Below are 17,820 nucleotides of genomic sequence, written 5' to 3' on the forward strand. Positions count from 1 at the left end.
CATAGTGATGCTTTCTAAGGCCCACTTGACTTCACATTCCAGGATGTCTGGCTCTAGGTGAGTGATCACACCATTGTGATTATCTGGGTCGTGAAGATCTTTTTCGTACAGTTCTTCTGTGTATTCTTGCCACCTCTTCTTAATATCTTCTGCTTCTGTTAGGTCCATACCACTTTCTGTCCTTTATTGAGCCCATTTTTGCCAGTTGGTAAGTGCTTCTAAATATAGCAATGCTCTGGGACTTCTCGGATGGTCCAGTGGGTAACACTCCCCTGCTCCCAGTGCAGGGGGCCTTGGTAGGATCCCTGGCTGGGGAACTAGATCCCACATGCTACAGCTAAAAGTGAAGATCCTTCCTGCCACAACTAAGACCCAGCACAGTCAAAGAAAAAAAGAAAGAAAAATATAAAAACAAAAACAAAAAAAACCGTGACAACAAACTTTAAAAAAGCTCTAAGCGAGCATCCATTCACACTCACAGGCACACTCACTACGTGCCTACACTCACAGCCTTGGTCTGGACATGGCACTCAAGGCGATGACTTGCAACTTATTCAACCAGGGTGGGAGAGGGGTGGATACCACATTTCTTTCTTCCTTTTGCCTCCAGCACTGGAGCCAGGAGGAGGTGGAGACAACCGCATAAGCGTGTGGTGGAGAAGTTCAATGACTCAAGTCAGAGAAAGAAGAGGCATCCAACATCACTCATTATCAGAGAAATGCAAATCAAAACCACAATGAGGTACCATTACACGCCAGTCAGAATGGCTGCTACCCAAAAGTCTACAAGCAATAAATGCTGGAGAGGTTGTAGAGAAAAGGGAACCCTCTTACACTGTTGGTGGGAATGCAAACTAGTACAGCCGCTATGGAGAACAGTGTGGAGGTTCCTTAAAAAACTGGAAATAGACCTGCCATATGACCCAGCAATCCCACTCCTGGGCGTATATACCAAGGAAACCAGATCCGAAACAGACACATGTACCCCAATGTTCATCACAGCACTGTTTATAATAGCCAGGACATGGAAGCAACCTAGATGCCCATCAGCAGATGAATGGATAAGAAAGCTATGGTACATACACACTATGGAATATTACTCAGCCATTAAAAAAGAATACATTTGAATCAGTTCTAATGAGATGGACGAAACTGGAGCCCATTATACAGAGTGAAGTAAGGCAGAAAGATAAACACCAATACAGTACACTAACACATATATATGGAATTTTAAAAGATGGTAATGATAACCCTATATGCAGGACAGAAAAAGAGACACAGATGTTTAGAACAGACTTTTGGACTCTGCAGGAGAAGGCGAGGGTGGAATGATCTGAGAGAATAGCATTGAAACATGTATATTATCAAGTGTGAAACAGATCACCAGTCCAGGCTGGATGCATGAGACAAGTGCTCGGGGATAGTGCACTGGGAAGACCCAGAGGGATGGGATGGGGAGGGAGGGGAGAGGGGGGATGGGAATGGGGAACACATGTAAATCCATGGCTGATTCATGTCAATGTATGGCAAAAACCACCACAATATTGTAAAGTAATTAGCCTCCAACTAATAAAAATAAATGGGAAAAAAAAAGAAAGAAAGAAGAGGCATCAAGTCAGTATCAGAGCCACAGCGGCAACAGCATTGATATTTCTCCTTGTCTCAGTCTTTAGCTTCTCCTTTTCCTCTTTCTCTGTCCTCTGTCACTCTGACTTTCATTTCAGGTCATGTTATAAATTCACCCACCCAGCACTGGCCCTCTCTCCTGACTGAGGGCTTTCTCCCTGTTCTTTGGAAGCTTGCTTCTTATCAGCTTACCTCCATCCACTGGTGACCCAGAAGTGGACCTGGGCCTGAAGCAGGACAGAAGGGAGCAGAAGCTTCTGTGCTCCCTGGATATGGTCTCCCTCAGGTCAGAAGCTGAGCAGCATCTGAAATCTGTTTCCTGTCCCTCAATGCCCAGCCCTACCTTGGCTTCCACCCCTCCCCATTGCCTCTCATTCCCCCTCTTTGAAGTGAGGCAGACAGGGAGAGTGAGCAAGGGATGGCAAAAGAGATTTCTTGATCTTTAACATTTTTTCTTGGAGATATACAGGCAAGAAGAGGCAAAGGGGTCACCAGAGGCCACACCTCTCTGCAATGCAGGAGACCCAGGTTCTCTCCGTGGGTCAGGAAGTTTCCCTGGAGAAGGAAAAGGCAATACACTCCAGTATTCTTACCTGGAGAATTCCATCCATGGAGGAGCCTGGTAGGCTACAGTCCATGGGGTCACAAAGAGTTGGCCATGATTGAGGAGTAAGCACAGAGGCCACACCCATTTCTCTGGGTCTCAAACACTTGAAACAATTGAGTCCCTGGGCAGAGTACCCTCCCCCACCCTGAAAGTGAAGACGCTCAGTTGTGTCCAACTCTGCCACCCCGCGGACTGTAGCCTATCGGGCTCCTCCATCCATGGGATTTTCCAGGCAAGAAAAAGACAAGTTACTTTAAAGAATGAAGTCAGAAACTACTTAGCCCCATTTATTCTTTGAATAATAATAAATGAATAGATAATACAGTCACATGGCTCAGAATTCAAAATGTACAAAAGGATATGTAGTATCAAGTCTCCACCCTCCCAAGTCCCTACCTCCTGGTTCCTCTTCACAGAGGCAACCAGTGTTACCCGCGTCTTCTGAATATGCATCTAAAAGATATGAAAAGATGGATTTATATGATCCTCCCCAATAAAACACAAATGGAGGTGCCTGGTACACAATTCTGTGCATTGCCTTGCTCTTTAGAAGAGTAATGTCTATACAAAGATACAGTTTTATAGCTGTGGAGTATTGCTTTGTCAAGCTGTATTAGAACCTACTTAACAAATCTTCTAGGGAAGGACAGTTCTATTATGTTCAATCTCTGGACATTGGTGGAGAGACCCCGGATCCTGTAGGGACAGCCTGAGGGGGAGGCTCCACCCCCAGAGGCCCTGGCTCATTTGCATGCTCACGAGTGATTGGTCAGCCCCTGGCCCCGTGGCATGGTGTGACTGGTCTTTCTGCTTCTCACCCTTGGCGCTCACCCAGTCTCCCGTGTTGGCTATTGCCAAGTTCAGAGGACACTGGTCACACCACACACCTGGCACAAAGTGACCCCTCCTCATTACCACTACGCCCACAGAGCCGCCTCCAGTGCTAGGAGAGCTGCTGCTGTCTCCACGACCATCCTCTGCAAGAGGATGCCACACAGGCCCATACAAATGGGCAGAAAGAACCATGGGGGAGACACCCTGCCCCGGGACTGGGGGAAGGGGCAGCTCCCAGACACAGGGAGACAGATGGGGACTGTCCTCTCAAGCTGGAGGTCCCTTGCGTTTTCAGACTTCCACAGGCCTGGAGTCAGGAGACCAGACCAGAGTTGAAAAATGAGAGCTGAGGAACACCCCCTCAGGGCCGGGAGGTAAATCCCAGGTTATGAGAATAGGTAAGAACAGGAGGAGGCGAGGCAAGAAGGAAGAGAGAGAAGGAGGACCAGGATGAGAGGAAACATGGGCCAAAGAGCCCCTTCCAGCTGGACTCCTAGATTCACAAGCCTGCCAGGAACCCTGCCCAGGGCCTCTAGGCAACCATCCCCAGAGACAGCCCCCATCCTCTCCTCCCATGTGAGGACTGGGGAGTCTCAGGAGAGACCTGGCATGGCCTAAAATGATTTGGGGAAAATAGAAAGCAAAGACAAAAGAAAAGAAAATGAAAAACACCAAACCGAAGAGTCTTCTGGAAAGGTGTAACCATGACTCCAGACTCTCGGCTGACCACTCCTCTCCTCTGTGACAGGAACCCAGCAGGTTGGGGTGAACAGAGCTGAGAAGCCCCTGATTCAGGCAGCATAGCTTCAGGATGATCCTGGTGAGGCGGTAAGCAAGGGAGGATGATGGATGGGAGAGAGGACCCTGGGGTGTGAAGAGGGAGAAGAGGGCTCAGGCTCCCCAGTTCCTGGCTTTCTCCCCACACTCCCAGACCCTGGAGCCACAGTCACATTACCCATCCCAGGGAACACCTAGTTGTGGAAGAAACCCCCGTGGGAGAAGGCAGGGAGATCAGGGGCACAGACATGAGCCTTAGGCCGGAAAGCCAGGGAGTTGACCTTGTAGGACCCACCATCCTGGACTTCCTGGAATTGACAGAGTCAGAAGAATTGATGGAGGGCTCCTAGTCAAAGAAATTGTATGGTTGCAGGAAGAAGCCCACACTGTTCTCTTTGGAATCGAATGTCAAAATCCTAGTACCACTGAAATCTCTGAGGCCAAAGGAGAAAGTCCACATAAGGGGGCCACTTGATTGCTCTGGACAGTGAGCAGGGGCCCTGAGGATGGAACTGCAGAGGTGGATTTGGACCCGGGGGCATCTGGGACCTCAGGGACCAGGACTCACCTGTGCCATTGTCAGGGATCACCACCATATTCACCTGGCCAGCTTAAAACTGCGCCTCCAACTGGGCCAGACTTTCATAGTAGCAACCCTGAAAGAACACCTTCTGGATGGTCCACTGGGCAGGGTCCAGAGCCTTGTGGTCTACTAGCAGCGCCAGCCCCACAGGGTGCAGCTAAGACCTACCTTTTCTGATGTTATAGTAGAGGCCAAACCAGGTGGACCTGTCCCCTGACTGCACACCATGGGGAGCTGAGTCAACAGTTTCTGCCCTCATTGGGCATAGGAGCAGCAGCACTAACATCATCTGGTCTATGTCCAGGGACTCTCGGAGAAGCACAGGGCATCGGTAATAGGGCAGGGGCCCCCATGACGCTCCATGGTCACATCCCGCATGTAGGACGGCTGGGGCAGCGGCCCCACCACCAGCTCAGTCACATTGGGCTGGGGTTGTCCGCCAAAGAAGACGATGGCCAGTGCCTCCTGGGCAGGTGGGGGACTCCCCCTGTCCAGGTGGGCCAGGGCTGCAGCCTTGGGGGGCAGCTGCAGTTCTACTGAGAGGACACAACTGTCTGAGGGTTGGACCTGGGCTGCACCCACCAAGTCTAGCCCCAGTTTTGAGCTCATGAAAGACGTCACAGCCGTCACCTCTTCTCGGCTCAGGTCTGCAAACAGCTGGCTCTGGTCAGGTTGTGACCAGGGCTGGACACTGGGGGATCCGGAGGGGCAGCGGGGAGGCAGGCAGGGATGATGTTGCTTCCCAGCTTGCTCCTCACTCCCAGAACCACCTTCCTTCCTGCCCATCACCAGAAGAGCCCACAAGGACAGAAAATTGAAGATGAGCATCACTAAAACTCCTGACTCTTCAGGCTCTTGAATCAGAATGCAGCATGCAAGATAGACACACGGACAGACAGAACTGGGTGCACACTGCCTCCTTAGTGTCTCCAAGTTCCTGGCTCTGGGTGGTGCTTCTGGGAGATGGCATGATGGGTACATTAAAGACAAGCAGCCAAGAACAGAGGGTTGGCAGGGAGTGGAGGGTGGGGTGGGGGCAGCGGTTAACTCAGTTCGGGAAATGGGGCTGAAGTAGGAATCTGCTTTTTAAGTGGCCCATGTCAGCCTCTGTCTTCCTGTTCCAAATCAAACACTCAGGTTCAAGGTTGGTGCACAAAGTGGGGGAGGGCTGGGTTTGAGTACACAGCTGGAGAGAGAAGAGGGAGATGTGATGGGGACAGAAAGGGACTGTCCTTGGGCTCTTCCTTCCTGCTCCAGGCCCAAACTTTCACCTGGCTACATGCCTGTAAGCAAAACACACCTGAGTACAACCCTCCAGAGGATGTGCTCCTTCCTTCCTCTAGTTGAGAAGCCCTCATCACTGTCCTCTCATCCCCCATCAACCAGAATCCTACAGGCACCCACAGGAGCCTGCAGAGTCATGCTGAGAACCCAAAGCACCAGGGAGGAGCTGGGGGACTGAAGGGCTGAGCCAGGTCAACATCTTGGAGGCCCTGAGCTCCCTGAGTCACTGGAGGGGAGCATGCAGTGGGGGGAGAAGTCAGTGTAAGAAAGACCCCCTCCTTACCCCATGAGCAGGACCGATGGACCATCACAGGTCACGGTGTCTGGAATCCTGGCTGTGAAATTAACCCAGGTGTCCACAAGCCTCATCCCCAGGAAACCCTTTCCAGAATACCGCAGAGGCAGGGAACAAAGCTACCTCCATTCTCAGGCAGGTGATGTGCGGGAGACACCATCTTCTGTGCAGCCAGGTCCTGACAGGACCAGGAGACCTGAGGGTCCCAGAGATGGGACGTGCTTCCCTGGGGACCTGGGGGAGAAGCCTTTCCAAACTGCACACGCCCAAGACCACTTCCCCCGAAAGGCTCCTTAGATGACCTTGCAGGTCGCCTAGAAGAGAATGGACAGTACTTTCCAGCCAAAAGGATCAGAAGCTGGGAAAGTACAGATCTTGAAACAGCCTGGGCATGGGCAGGAAATGGCCAAGGTCAGTGTATTGGGTGTGAGGTGGAGACAGGAGTCGGTGGGACAGCAAAAGAGATCAGGTCAGGATGGCTTGTGCGGTGTGTGGGTCTTAAGCAAAGTAGGCACTGCAGAAAGACAGAAATCTGGGAACATGTGAAACCAGGAAAATCAACTGCAGAAAGTTCATGTTCTCCAGATACCAGCTGCTTCTGCAAACAGCTCTATTTTGGTATGCAAATTCCATATATGGCTCATTTTGTTACCAAGCTGCGTCCCTGGACACTTCCATCGGTAGAATTGATAAGAGGCCAGAGGAGGAATTGAGCCAGGGCCTTCCTGGTACTCAAGCTGCTGCAGGAAGGAGCAAGAACAAAACACAAGTTCCCTTGCTTGCCCTCCGTGGACTGGTTCCTTCAGTGGAGTGAGAGCAGGGGCAGATCCGCTGAGCGGGCCCCAGGGCTGGCTTAGGTGGTCTGTCCAACTGCTAGTGGTGCTGTGGGCAGGGATCGTGCCCAATACACTGCTTTTGCTTTTGGCAACTCAGAAGTGGCAGTACACTTGTGCTCTTTTTGTATCTTATGGTTCATGATAGCTTCAACTGCTGGTCCATGCCAGTATCTTTAATGCCTTAAAGTTTCCCTGTATTCTGTTGCTTGAGGAGACATTTGTCCACGTGCCAGTGCAAGCACCCCACTCAAGGGTCTTCAGCCCCAGACTCTGAAATTGAAATGGTTCATGTGGACTTTGTAATTAGAGGAGCAGAATCTAAGGTCACACCCAGCCCTGGCCACAAGGCCAGCCTTTCCAGGCCACAAACTTCATTCTGGATCCTTTTGTAAGTGATGGCCTCTTCTCCTTGGTAAGAACGCATCATCAAGAGGATGGATAATGCTTTCCCTGTGCTTGGTAAAAGTTATCCCAACCAGTGTGACCAAGCAGAGGTCAAGAACAGCCACTCTGCTGGGGTATCCCAGGTCTCCTAGGGAAGGTGGGTAATGATCAGGGAGCAGGAGGGAGAGACTTGCCTGACCTGGTGGAGGAGTTGGTACAGGAGAAGGTGCCCCCTGCCCATCTTCTCTAAGTGTCCTGCTGACACATCGCTTCCTCTGATGTCCTTTCATCGTAGGCTTCACAATCATCGTGTCAGCCATCCTAAAACAAAAAAGGAGTCTCATTTGGAGAATTACTCAGGAGACAGGACCACATGTTGTCCCCACCCCCACCCCCCTCCAACCCTATCCCCGGGACTTATTTCCCTTCGGACACACTTGGCCCCATCCTCTGTGAATATGCTCAAAGTGAGTTGATTCCTGGGACCCAGAGCCCATGTCCAGCCCCCAGATCTGGGCCCCAGGAGGCGGTGACTGAGCCGAGCTTCTCTCTGAGGCCCAGTCCAGCAGCGGAAGGACACGCAGGTCACTGCACTCCGATCTGCAATCTGGGGACACGGCTCTGACTGTGGTTCCGAGCAGGACTTGGATGTGGGACAGACAGGGACCATGACACCGGACCGGAGGCAAAGGGCCAGACTGAGGCCAGTGACCTGGAGGACAAGAGGAAGGGAGGGTCTGAGCAGTGTGGTGGGTGGAGTTGACAGGACTCGGTGTCTGATTGGCTGGGTGGGTGGGTGAGAGAGAGCACAGCGACTTAGGCCACACAAAGACACAGTTCCATTCGGTGACTTGGTATTTATGGACTTTTCTTTTTTTGGTCCCACAGTGCAAGTTGTAAGATCTTAGTTCCCCAACCATGCATGGACCCCGTGACCGCTACAGCGGAAGGGAGGAGCCCTAAACTCTGGACCACCGAGGAATTTCCTCTAACAGGTGACTTGAGTGAGTGAGGGGCTTTCCTCATCAGAAGGACCTACAAGAAGAGCAGCAAGGTTAAGGGGGAACCTATAAGTTTGAGGTTGAGGTGTTCCTGGGAAGCCCCAGCATAGATGCCCAGAAAAGAGACCATTGTCTCTATGGGTTTCCAGGAATGGGAAAACAGCTTCTAGGCTAGAAATTGAGATTTAGGTCGAACAACAAGTAGTAATCATTAAGGACAGGAGAGCCTGCGATCATCCATGGAGGACTGTGCAGAGGGGAGAGAGGAGGGCCGGGGCCAAAGGCCAGAAAACGCTCAGGTGTGGGGCTGAGCGGTCTGGTTGGCGGAGCAGAAGGAAAGAAGCCTACACAGGAGCCTGAGAAGCAGCTGGCATGCCCTCGGAGGGGTGAGCATGTGAGGAGGTCATGACACTTGAGAGTTTTCATTAGGGATTACTCAGAGAGTAATGCCACACAGAGGTCCAGAAAGTAGCAACTGGAAGGGCCTGTGGCTTCTGCATCAGCAGAGGGAGGGGAATGGAATGAAGAGGGACTCGGGGGGAAGGGAAGCTGACCCTGGAAAGGGAGAGCTCTCCTTGGAGGATGACGCCTGGAAGGAACAGACCCAGGGAAGACAGCCCCCAGGAGAGGCAGGGTGCTGGCATTGACTTAGCGAGAGGACCCCCTTCTGGAGAGGGCTAGTAGGGGTGGGTTTCCCTTACAACAGGTAAAGAGTCTGTAGAAATAATGAACCCATTTTCACTGCCAAATCCAGTCAAAGAAGCTGTCAGGGAGAGCCAAGAAACCTTTTTTTGTTGCTGTTAGGATTTCATTTTCTCCCATCCCACCATCCTCTGTATAAAGTTTACAAGGATCATCTAAGCAATTATCCCATCAGTGCACAAAGGACCAAGGGAACGATTTTGGGCTAGGATTTTACTTTAACCAGCCTCTGACTTTCCCAAGTGTTAAGTGTTCATTAAAATAGTGATGCTCTGGGACTTCCCTGGTGGTCCAGTGCTTCACACACTGGGCCCCACTGCAGGAGGGGCAAAGGAAGCTCTCCCCCTGGCACTCCCTTGCTGAGAATCCTTCCATGGCTCCCCGTTTCCCTTAGGGTAACCGTGGATTGCAAGCACCTGCCTTCTCTGCCCCTGCGGCCCTCCAGGCTCTGCTCTCAGCCCACACACCTGTCAGTGAACTTGGGGACTTGGACGGTGTTACCTTGTCACTTCCTGGCCTTGGAACATGTTGTTCTCTCTTCCTGGAAACTTGTCACTACTCAATTCCTTCTCCTGTGGCCAGCTCTACCCATCAGCTTAGACATCACGTCCCTCAGGAAGCCTTCTCCAGTCCCTAAGTCCAGGTTAGGAACCCCTGCTTTGTCCTCCTCACACCTCCCCTGGAAAACTCCCTGATGTTTGACTCTTGACTTGCCCCTGTCACCCCTGGGGGCGACATTGTGTCTTACTCCATAATGTACCCTGGTGCCTCCCAAGGTGCCTGGCACACAGGAGGCACTGGGGAAGTCTTTGTTGAACGAATGTGGGAATCCTACTCCTGCACTCTCAGAGGGAGCCCTGCCTAGGGGTTGCAGGAGAAGAGCCAAGGCAGGAGGGCACAGCTTCTGCTGCTCACAGGGTTTGCCTGTGTTCCCTTTCCTGGAATCCCAGTTATGCCCATCCTGTAAGGACACCTTGGGTGTCCCCTAATTCAGGTCCTCAAGGACAATGGGCCCAAGTCCAAAAGATTGTGCCCTTGGGGACAGGAGTTCTTTCAGAACCTGACATCCTGGGTTACCCTTTCCTCCTTTGGCTTGACACTGAGTCTGAGGCTATCAGTCCAGCCAGCTTAAAGGTTTTAAGGAGAGAGTTAGTGGGGTAGCGGGGGCTGGAGGTCCACCTTACAGGCCTTCTGATCTCAGCTGGGCTTATCAGCTTATGATCTACATGTCCAGTGAGGTCTGGGCCAGGGGTGTCATCCCTAGACCAGCTGTAGAGAGACACAACCATAGTCCCTTTTCTACATCAAAGCTGTGAGCGAGCATCCACGCACACTCACACACACACTATCCACTCGTAAACACTCACTGCCTTGGTACAGGTGGTGAGGGGAGGCCCCTCCCTGGGGGAAGGCAGCCTACTCCTCCATCTCCAGCTGCTTCCCTGTCACCTGCAACCTCTGTGTCTGGTGCTTGGGGCTCCAAGTTACCGCCATGGAGATAAAAGCCATTAGCTCAGCCCAGACCCAGTTCTCCAGTGCATTCGGAGAGGAGTCGGGGGGGGGAAGGGAGGAGCGAGAGTTGGTCAAGCAGCTGCCCTGTCCCCTGTGGAGTCTGCCTGTGCCTGGCTTCAGAGTAGGAGCCAAAGACAAGGCCAGACTGAGTGTGTCCCTTGCTTCCCATCTCTCACCCAAAAACGTCCCCCATCTTCCAGGCCCCTCTACTGCAATCCTTACCTCTCCAGGGTGTCTTACCTCCCACATCCAGATCCACCTTGTAGTGTGCACTGTGAGTGTGCGCAGTGCCCAGTGTGTTCTCCCGAACCTGGTTTCCATAGCGTCTGGCAGCACCAAAGTGGAACACTGAGCTGATGAAGCCCGTGGCATGCAATTTGACTGTAATGGCCCCATTGGAGTGAAAGATCACATCCCACACATAGTCATAGTTGAGCAAAGCTGACACAGACCTGAAGACTAGCACTGTCTCCACAAGACCCCCAAAATAGTGAGAAAACACATCTGAGTGGTGTCCCCTCAGGGACACGTCCTTGTTCTGCTCAAACACACAAAAGGCATCGTGTAGGGTCCTGGGGGCTTGGGACTCTAGAAGGAAGTGCCAGTCCACATAGGTGGCCAGATAGGGGCAGTCGACCCCACGGTTCAGGGGCGTGGCGAACTTGCCCATGCCAAAGCTTCAATCCGTATAGTGGCTTACCATTCCTACTGGGGTATTCCCACCATAGACAACCAGGGCCTCTTGCAGGCTGATCTCGTAGCCCAGTTGTTCTCATTGGAATCGAAGGTCAAAAATCCTAGGACCACTGAAAGCTCCAAGGACAAGGGAGAAAGTCCACAATGAGGAGGCCACTTGATTACCTCGACACTGAAGTGGGGGCCCTGAGGATGGAACTGCAGAGGTGGAGTGGGACCCGGGGACAACTGGGACTTAAGGACCAGGACCCACCTGTGCCATTGTCTGGGATCACCATCACATTCACCTGGCCAGCCTCAAACTGCTCCTCCAGCTGGGCCAGACTCTCATAGTAGTGGCCTTGAAAGAACACCTTCTGGATGGTCCACTGGGCAGGGTCCAGAGCCTTGTGATCTACCAGCAGCTCCAACCCAACAGGGTGCAGGTAGATCCTAGATCCTTAAATATTATAGTAGAAGCCAAACCAGGTGGCCTTGTTCCCTGACTGCATGATACGGGGAGCTGTGGTCAAGATCACCAGGTTCCCTCCTCCTTGATTTTAGGAGCAGCAGCGGTGGAGGACACCAGCAGCCTGGGGCAGCTCTCTGTCGAAGATCATCTGGTCTATGTCCAGGAACTCTCAGAGAAGCAAGGGGCATCGGTAGCAGGGCAGGGGACGCCATTGATGCTCCACGGTCACATCCCGCATGTAGGAGGGCTGAGGCAGTAGCCCCACCACCAGCTCAGTCACATTGGACTGGGGTTGTCCGCCAAAGAAGATGATGGCCAGTGCCTCCCGGGCAGGTGGGGGGCTCCCCTTGTCCAGGTGGGCCAGGGCTGCCGCCTTGGGGGACAGCTGCAGCTCTACCGAGAAGACGCAGTTGTCTGAGGGTCGGGCCTGGGCTGCATCCACCAGGCCTGGACCCAGATTCTGGGTCAGGAATCTCCTAAGAGTCGACAGCTCTTCTCGGCTCAGGTCTGCAAACAGCTGGCTCTGGCCAGGGTGTGTCCAGGGCTGGGCACTGGGGGATCTGGATGGGCAGCAGGGAAGCAGGCTGGGAAGATATTGCTTCCCAACTCCTTCCTCACTCCCAGTACCACCTTCTTCCCTGCTCATCACCAGAAGAGTCCACAAGGACAGAAAAATGAAGATGAACATCCCTAAAGCTCTGGCTATCTTCAGGCTTTTGATTCAGAATGCAAGATGCAAGATAGACAGACAGACCAACAAAACTGGGTGCACGATGCCTCCTTTAGAGTGTGTAGGTTCCTGTCTTTCTTTGAGTTGTGCTTTGGATCAATGCTTATATGTACCTTAAGGACAAGCTGCTGAGGAAAGAGGATTGGCAGTGGTTGGAGGTTGGGCAGGACAGTGATCAGGCCAGGCTCAGAAAATGCAGCTTGGGTTATAACCTGAATTTTAAATGTCCCTTGGCAGCCTCTGTCCTCCTGTTTCAAATCAAACACTCAGCTTCACAAAATAGGGGAGGGATGGGTATGGGAGACACAGCTAGAGGGAGGAAGAGGGAGAAATAATGGGTCCCGGGGATCTTTTTCCACTCTCTCATGGAACCTTGCTCCTTGCTACATGGCTGCAAGCAAAACTGCCCTGTGTTCAGCCATCCAGCCAGATTCCATCTTCCTTCCTCTAGTCCATGAAGCTCTCTGATGGGGGCTCCCATGTGGCAACCAGAAACCTACTGGCATGCATTGGAGCCTGGAGAGTCATGCTGAGAACACCAATCACCTAAGGGGGCTGGGGGGCTGAAGAGCTGAGCCAGGCCAACATCTTGGAGGTCCTGAGCTCCCTGAGTCACTAGAGGGGAGCCTGAGGGGAGTGAAGCCAGTCAGAAGCTGGAGGGGGTGGGAAGCTGCAGTTTATAGGGACCCCCACCCCTTGAGCAGAACTGAGGGACCACATCAGATGTCAGGGTGCATAATACCCTGGCTGTGAACTTAACCTAGCTGTCCACAAACTTCATCCCCAGGAAAGCCTTTTCCAGAATGCTGAAGATGCAGAGAGCAAAATCATCTCCATTGTCAGGCAGGGGATGTGAGGGAGACACCATCTTCTGTGCAGCCAGGTATGAGGGAACCAGGAGAGCCTGAAGGTCCAGAGATGGACGTGCTTCCCTGGTGACCTGGGGGAAACTCCTTTCCCGCCTGGACATGTCCAAGGCCACTTTCCCCAGAAGCCACCTTAGATGACCTTGCAGACAGAGTATGTTTGCCTGGAGGAGAAGGGACAGTACATCCCAGCCAAAAGCATCAGAAGGTGCAAAGGTACAGAACTTGAAACACCTCACATGGGCAGGTATTGGCCAAGGTCAGGGTATTGGGTGTGAGGTGGCAATAGGAGTCGGTGGGACAGCAAAAGAGATCAGGTCAGGAAGGCTTGTGCAGTGTGTGGGTCTTAAGCCAAGTAGGCACTGCAGAAAGACAGAAATCTAGGCACATGTGAAACCAGGGAAATCAACCTCAGAAAGATCAGGTTCTCCAGATACCAGCTGCCTCTGCAATCAGCTCTATTTTGATATGCAAATTCCACATACGGGTCATTTTGTGACCAACCTGGGGCCTCGGACTCTTGCATCAAAAGAATTGATAAAGAGGCCAGTGGAGTAAATCAAGTGAGAGTTAACCGGTTCTCAGGCTGCAACAGGAAGGAGCAAGAAGAAAACACAGGTTCCCTTGCTTGCCCTCTGTGGCCTGGTCCCTTCAGTGGAGTCAGAGTGGGGGCAGATCCGTGGAGCGGACTGAGGGCTGGCTTAGGTGGTCTGCCCACCCCTTTGGTGGTGCTGTGTGCAGGGGTCATGCCCAATACCTGCTCTTCTCCTTTCACCTCAGAAACAGCAATACATTTCTGTCTTTTTTGTATCTCGTTGATCATAACTGCCCGGACTGCCCAGTGCTTGCAGATATTTTTAGTCTGTTACAATTTCTTTGTATTCTGTTGCTCAAGGAGATATTTGCTCAGGTGCCAAGTGCAAGCATTCCAGTACAGGGTCTCAGGCCCTAGCCTGTCTCAGTTTGAAATGGTTCATGTGGACTTTGTAATAAAGGGGGGACAGAATCGAAGGTCAAACCCTGGCCCTGGCCCCATGGCAAGTCTTTCCAGCCCAAGAACTTCATTCTGGAATCCTTTCATAAGTGATGGTGTTTCCTTCCAGCTCAGAACACATTGTCAAGAGGAACACTTTTTTTCATCCTGACCAGCGTTACCAATCACAGATCAAGAATGTCCACTCTGGTGGGGAATCCCCAGGTCTCCTGAGGAGAGGGAGTAATGATCAGGGAGTGGAAGGGAGAGCTTTGGCCTGACCTTGAGGAGGAACTGATATAGAAGAAGGTGCCCCCTCTGCCCACCCTCTCTAGAAGCATCTTGCTGTCACATTGCTTCCTCTGAATTCATGTCATCTAGGCTTCACAATCATTATATCACACACCCTAAACAACTGTTTAAAGGTGTTCCTGTTGGACAATTACTCAGGGGAAAGGAGCTACACATCCTGCTTCCTCCAGTAAGTCTTATTTCCCTTTGGACAAACTTGCCCGCAGCCTGTGTGAATGTGCTGAAGGTGACTCGATCCCTGGGAGCCAGGTGCCATCCGCAGTCTCCAGGTTGGGCCCCGGAATGTGGTTCCTGAGCCTGGCTGCTGTCCCAGAGTCTCCATGAGGCCCCTGGAACCCATCCGGATGCCCAGGCCACTGTACTGTGATCTGCATTCCAGGGGTACAGCTCTGGCTTCAATGCTGAGAGAGCACCGAGTGTGTGAAAGACAGAAGCGAGGACACCGACAGGAGGCAAAGGGTCAGATGAGGCCAGTGACCTCAGGACAGAGAAGAAAAGAGAAATCTGAGCAATGTGGCCGGTGGTGTGGATAGGACTCGGTGTCTGATTGCGAGAGTGTCAGAAAGGATACAGACTCTTTGGTGACACAAGAACACCAAGTTTCTATTGGGAGAATTGGGAGGGTGAGGGGCTTTCTTCAGAAGAAGGAGAAGCAGCAAGTTTAAGAAGGAATCCAACAAATTTGAGGTGAGGTTCCTTTGAGATGCCCCAGCACAGATGCCCAGGAGAAGGGCCATTGGGTCTATAGGTTTCAACGCCTGGAGAGCACCTTCTAGGACAGAAATAGAGATTTCTGTCAAACAACAAACAATAGTCATTGCTCAGATGATAAAGAATCTGCCTGTGGTTTGTGAGACCTGGGTTCGATGCCTGGGTTGGGAAGATTCCCCAGAGAAAGAAATGACCACCCACTCCAGTATTCCTGCCTGGAGAATTCCATGGACAGTAGAGCCTGGCAGGTACAGTCTTTGGGTGGCAAAGAGTTGGACATGACTGAGTGACTAATGCAGAAAGATAGGAAGCCTGAGATCACCCAGAGAGGACTCTGCAGAAGGGAGAGAGGAGGAACAGGGCCACAGTCCAGAAAATGCCCGTGTGTGGGGCTGAGCAGGTTGGTAAGCAGAGCCGAGGCAAAGGAGCCGGCATAAGAAGCATGCAGAATGCCCTCTGAGGGGTCAGAGTGTGAGGAGGTCCCGACAGGTGAGAGTTTTCAGTAGGGACTAGTCAGAAGGAACAATGCCACCCAGAAGTCCAGAAAGTAGCAGCTGGAAGGGCCTGTCATTCTGCATCAGCAGAAAGAGGGAAGTGGGATAAGGAGAAACTGGGGGTCTAGGGCAGGGGGTGGGGGCAGGTTGGGGATCAGAAGCTGATCAGGAAATGTAAAGCTCTCCTTGGAGGAAAGCATCTGGGAGGCACAAGTTGAGGGAAGACCCTGTCCTGGAGATTCAGGGTCCTGGCAGAGACCTAACGAGATGAGAGTCAAGAGGCAGTCAAAAGGGAGAGATTTAAAGTCAGGGAGAGGGTTGGATAACAGAGAGAACCTTTTGGGAGCAGCTGGAGGGGTCGGTTTTCACTTAAAACAAGTAAACAGGCTGTAGAGTAAACAAGCCCACTCTCACTGATATATGCTGTGCTATGTCTGACTCTTCTCGACCCTGTGGACTGTAGTCCCCCAAGTTCCTCTGTCCATGGGATTCTCCAGGCAAGGATACTGGAGAGGGTAGCCGATTCTCACGGATAAGTCTCATCAGAGAAGCTGTCAGCAGGACCTCATATACCTTTTTTATTTGGGTAAGCGCATCCCCTTTTTCCAACCCACCAAGCACTGTATAAAGTATGCAAGGATCTTCTACACAATTATTAATATCTCATCACCACACAAACTACTACTGATTTTTGGCTGGGATTTTACCTTAATCAGTAACTGAACCTGCCAGGTGGTAAGTGCTCCTAAGTATAGCAATGCTCTGGGACTTCTCAGATGGTCCAGTGGGTAACATTCCCTACTCCCAGTGCAGGGGACCTTGGTTGGATCCCTGGTTGGGGAACTAGAACGCACATGCTACAGCTAAGAGTGAAGATCCTTCATGCCACAGCTAAGACCTAGCACAGCCAAAGAAAGAAAGAAAGAAAAATATTTAACCAAACAAAACAAAAAACCTTGACAACAAACTTTAAAAAAAAGCTCTAAGCAAGCATCCACACACACTCACAGGCACACTCACCACATGCAAACACTCACAGCCTTGGTCTGGACATGGGACTCAAGGTGATGATTTGCAAGTTATTCAACCAGGGTGGAGGAGGGGTGGACATCGCATTTATTTCTTCCTTTTGCCTCCACCACTGACTATTATGAAACTGACCGTAAAAAGGAACAAAGAGGAGGTGGAGACAACAGCAAAAGCGCGTCATGGAGAAATTCAATGACTCCAGTCAGAGAAAGAAGAGGCATCAAGTCAGTATCAGAGCCACAGCGGCAACAGCATTGATATTTCTCCTTGTCTCAGTCTTTAGCTTCTCCTTTTCCTCTTTCTCTGTCCTCTGTCACTCTGACTTTCATTTCAGGTCATGTTATAAATTCACCCACCCAGCACTGGCCCTCTCTCCTGACTGAGGGCTTTCTCCCTGTTCTTTGGAAGCTTGCTTCTTATCAGCTTACCTCCATCCACTGGTGACCCAGAAGTGGACCTGGGCCTGAAGCAGGACAGAAGGGAGCAGAAGCTTCTGTGCTCCCTGGATATGGTCTCCCTCAGGTCAGAAGCTGAGCAGCATCTGAAATCTGTTTCCTGTCCCTCAATGCCCAGCCCTACCTTGGCTTCCACCCCTCCCCATTGCCTCTCATTCCCCCTCTTTGAAGTGAGGCAGACAGGGAGAGTGAGCAAGGGATGGCAAAAGAGATTTCTTGATCTTTAACATTTTTTCTTGGAGATATACAGGCAAGAAGAGGCAAAGGGGTCACCAGAGGCCACACCTCTCTGCAATGCAGGAGACCCAGGTTCTCTCCGTGGGTCAGGAAGTTTCCCTGGAGAAGGAAAAGGCAATACACTCCAGTATTCTTACCTGGAGAATTCCATCCATGGAGGAGCCTGGTAGGCTACAGTCCATGGGGTCACAAAGAGTTGGCCATGATTGAGCCAGTAAGCACAGAGGCCACACCCATTTCTCTGGGTCTCAAACACTTGAAACAATTGAGTCCCTGGGCAGAGTACCCTCCCCCACCCTGAAAGTGAAGACGCTCAGTTGTGTCCAACTCTGCCACCCCGCGGACTGTAGCCTATCGGGCTCCTCCATCCATGGGATTTTCCAGGCAAGAAAAAGACAAGTTACTTTAAAGAATGAAGTCAGAAA

The 17,820-nt window shown here is 51.7% G+C and overlaps 2 long non-coding RNA genes and 1 pseudogene across 2 annotated transcripts in view; 1 reads left to right on the plus strand and 2 right to left on the minus strand.

Annotated features, from left to right (window-relative positions):
- LOC122441394 overlaps positions 1 to 9,566 on the plus strand; it is a 19,084-nt gene extending 9,518 nt beyond the window's left edge. Inside the window, exon 4 of the long non-coding RNA XR_006269345.1 lies at positions 9,324 to 9,566. This is a non-coding gene — a long non-coding RNA (uncharacterized LOC122441394). The remainder of the gene's footprint in view (positions 1 to 9,323) is intronic.
- LOC122441389 lies at positions 2,507 to 7,382 on the minus strand. The gene is made up of 2 exons (XR_006269344.1): positions 4,596 to 7,382; positions 2,507 to 4,512 (listed from the first exon to the last, which is right to left on the minus strand). It is a non-coding gene; the product is annotated as an uncharacterized LOC122441389 (long non-coding RNA).
- A 416-nt stretch (positions 9,567 to 9,982) lies between the features above and the next one.
- Positions 9,983 to 12,276, minus strand: LOC122444376 (annotated as a pseudogene).
- Positions 12,277 to 17,820: the final 5,544 nt, after the last annotated feature.

Source organism: Cervus canadensis, chromosome 1, assembly GCF_019320065.1.
Source record: "Cervus canadensis isolate Bull #8, Minnesota chromosome 1, ASM1932006v1, whole genome shotgun sequence".
NCBI classification, from domain to species: domain Eukaryota; kingdom Metazoa; phylum Chordata; class Mammalia; order Artiodactyla; family Cervidae; genus Cervus; species Cervus canadensis.